Genomic DNA, 4,033 nt, shown 5'->3' with positions numbered 1-4,033 from the left:
AGCGAAGTCGAATTTATCTTGCTAATTCGAGCGAGATTGAATTTAGACTTGTTGATTCGAGCGAGGTCAAATTTATCTTGCTAATTCGAGCGAGGTCGAATTTAGACTTGTTGATTCGAGCGAGTACGAATTTATCTTGCTAATTCGAGCGAGCTCGAATTTAGACTTGTTGATTCGAGCGAGGTCGAATTTGTCTTGCTAATTCGAGCGAGGTCGAATGTATATTTCCTGTGTTGGCGTGATGTGTAAACTTGGTGGAGTTATGTAAGAATTCTGTATACTGCTTCGCTTAATCGTTTATTGGAGAATACTACATGTTATTGTACGGTCTGTACATACATTCGAGGAGTCCTAGTCTATATAGTCCCTTCATCGCTCAAGCTTCGGGACGTCTCAATGTATGTACAAGACCGAATTTTAGCTAGTTGTGTCGTCGCATAGTGCTTTGTCGAGCGCGTGGGTGAGTTTTACGCACTTGTGTTTTGTCTGCATGTTGGAGAGATTTTATGTTTTCTGGGATGGTGACCCAGTCCTAGTCTATACAGACTTTTCCTTTATGGCGTTGAGTACCAACTTATTGGGGGATGGGGGGTTTCGCTCGACCGTTGCCTATAGGATGATATGGCGCGGAGCATTTTCTTGGTGTGCTATTTTGACGACGTTTGTTCCCTGTTCACGTGTTGGTGAGTATGCCCCTGTTCCTGTCCCATCCTGAAAAGAAATAGCAAGTTAAAGCCAAACGAAATCATTTGTTACCTCGACTGATTGATTGACGAGTGGAAGGGAGCGATCATGTTCCCTTTTTTGGATATGCTTCGTAGCTGCTATCATTGGTTGAGCTAATATCCACCGAACTCAGATGAGATCTTGTGGGTCTTTGGCTTGGTATTTTTGCCGTCTCCGCTACTTGGGTCTAGAGAGTCCCTTCGATTTTATTGGCAATGAACTAAGAGTGCTAGCTTTAGATTCGATCTCAACCTCGTACTTAGCTTCGGCGTTAGTCAAATTTGGGCACCTTGTGGGCTGATGACTTACTTCGCCCTTTGAGATCTTCGAGTTCAAGTCTCAATCTGATCCAGTCCCGAGTGCATGAAGATACGGAAACATAAGCCGCACCACAAGCACACAGGCGAAGGGATGAAGTTACAATGAACGGGAAGTAGAACTAGAATCGAGTTTAGATCTAGAGGAAACTAAAACTTTGGCTAGGAAATCCCCACAAAACGGTGCCAAATTGTTTGACCAAAAAGTTTCAAGCCTTTTTATTAAACTAATTAAATAAGAAGATATGGGGTAAATCCTAGCCAGAGATAATTTATTCTAGATTTGAGATTGAAAACAAGAATAGACAAGTATAGCTGAATGTAAAATTTGATTATAGTCGCGATTGTATTCCATAATGTAAGAAAAGGAAGATGGCTTCAATAATATCAAATGATAACAACGAATACATAAAGGAAAAGAATCACCATTCTTGAACTAGATAGATCTCCATACATTTGATAAAGTTGAACTACAGATAAATGCCAAGATCCTGAGATTTATCCCCTTTTGGCGAAGAGCTTGGGAGGATGGAAGATCTTCTCCTTTAGAGGGATGAATGTCTATGTATGTGTTCCTCTCATCCCTCCCCCTTTCTGTTATTCTCTCTCATGATATTTATACAAAACACTTCCCTTACTCATCGGTCATTAACCGAAGTACCTAAGTTCTTGGAATATCCTCTAGAGTATTCTTCTGAACTGTCTAAGTGTTGAACTAGCCGTTCGGGCCGAGCTGAGTCATTCGCTGATATATTGTTTCTTGTACGTGACTTCGGCTTGATTGACCCCTGATCGTTCTCCCTTAAGTAGAATTACTTTGATCAGATTTTGACCTATACACATATGTATACAAAGAGTACAAAATGATTATATTGCTGTAGCATTGCACCTTCTTTAACTAATATAGGTCTACAACTCTGTTTTGTTCACGATGACTTGCTGGATGAGGGTTTCCCAATTGACGCAATAATAACTACAATCATTGAGCATACGACTTACTATATTTTATCACGAATAAGAAATCTACAATCTAGGCCCAGTTCTTAGTTGTCTACCACCAAATTAGACATGATTTGGGTCAACAGGCCCAGTTAAGGCGTAAAAGTGGGTTTGCAAAGATCCCCTTCTAATGACTGTTGAGCGGGCATTTTCACAAATATTTATTTTTGAAGAATTTTCAAAAACCACTATTGTTTAGTGGCTATTAATTTTCTATAGCTATCATATACATAATTACTTTGTATAGCTACTATTTAGTTGTTACGCGATTGTATTCGCTGTATTCGCGCTACTGTATTCATGAATACAATAGCAGAATTCACCTAAAAATAGAGGAGTCCAGTTGTGCGTCTGTATTCGCTGTAGTCGCGCTACTACATTTATGAATACAATAGTGGAATTCACCTAAAAAATAGGAGAATCCAGCTGTTTAATAACGAAAAGAGGATCAATTAGCGTGTATCACTCCTAATTTAACTTAACAAAATCAATTTTACATAAATTTCATTGCTACGCGACTGTATCCGCGCTACTGTATTCTTGAATATAGTAGCAGAATTCACCTAAAAATATGGGAGTCCAGTTGTGCGACTGTATTCATGAATACAACAGCAGAATCCGCCTAAAAAATAGGGGAGGCCAGCTGTTTAATAATGGAAAAGAGGATTAATTAGCGTGTATCACTCCTAATTTAACTCAACAAAATCAATTCTACATCAATTTCGATGCTACTATGCTGTATTCCATGTATTCAGGCGACTGTATTGATAAATACAGTGAGGTAATCAAGAAATAGGGTGTATATCGTTCTATTCAATTTGACCGTATACATTGTATTCAATTCGCATATATTCATTATTCACTATTATACATTATATTAAATTCACCGCACAATAAAAAATCATAAAACACAGTGATATTCAGTAGTATTAAAAAATATAAACCTTTAGAATACATAAAGACAGGCGAGAAAATAATGTATTTATAAAAAAATACAATATATTTGAGTGTACTTGTACAAAATACAATGTATTTGAATTATTGCATGTGACTAAAATAGCAAAGAAGAGAAGAAAGTTCACTGGAGATGGCGTTTTCCGGCCAAGCAAAATGAAGAAAAGTTTGATAGTTCCGGGAAAAGAGAGAGGATTGAGAATTAATCTTGATGATAGAGAGAAGGAAGAGAGAGAAAGAACATAATTAACGTATTTCATGTATCAATAGTAAGTATAAATAAATACCTATTTTGCTATAAAATAGAAAAGGTAGCTATAAGTAATAATATTTTAAAATTATTTTGGTTTATAATAAATAGGGTATAATAGTTTGCTATAAGAGGTAAAATTTCCTTTTCAATACTAATAGAAGTTTTTCATAAATTGTATAAAAATTTATAAATTTTATCCACCGGAATTTGAAGGAGTTCTATCTTTTCAATGCAACTTCAAAAATCAAATCTTAAGTTCTTTTATCTTTAAAATGCAACTTCGGAATATTCGAGTATTAAGTAGTTCTATCTCTTCAATGCAATTTCAGAAATCAAATCATAAGTTCTTCTATTTTTCAAATGCAACTTCAGAAAATTCGAATCTTAAGTAGTTTTATCTATTCAATGCAACTTCAGAAATCAAATCTGAAGTTCTTCTATCTTTCAAATGCAACTTCAGAAAATTCGAATCTTAAGTAGTTCTATCTGTTCAATGCAACTTTAGAAATCAAATCTTAACTTCTGAAACTAAACTTGTTTTTTCGAATTTTAACAATCCAATTCACGATTTAACCCCACAATCTACTCCAAATGAGCTCAAATTTGAAACATAACTTTCAAATAATACAAAGAATAACATTTTCTAAAACAACAAATCTAACAAACCTATTTTGTAACTAAGAAGAAGAAGAAACCTTAAGCACACCCTACAATGGTGTTTTGCAACTAAGAAGAAAAGATGAAACCAAGCAGCTCATGTATACATGAGTTATGAATACAGAAA

The sequence above is a fragment of the Nicotiana tabacum genome, chromosome 20, assembly GCF_000715075.1.
Source record: "Nicotiana tabacum cultivar K326 chromosome 20, ASM71507v2, whole genome shotgun sequence".
In the NCBI taxonomy this organism is placed as follows: Eukaryota; Viridiplantae; Streptophyta; class Magnoliopsida; order Solanales; family Solanaceae; genus Nicotiana; species Nicotiana tabacum.
This window is presented reverse-complemented; position numbering follows the sequence as displayed.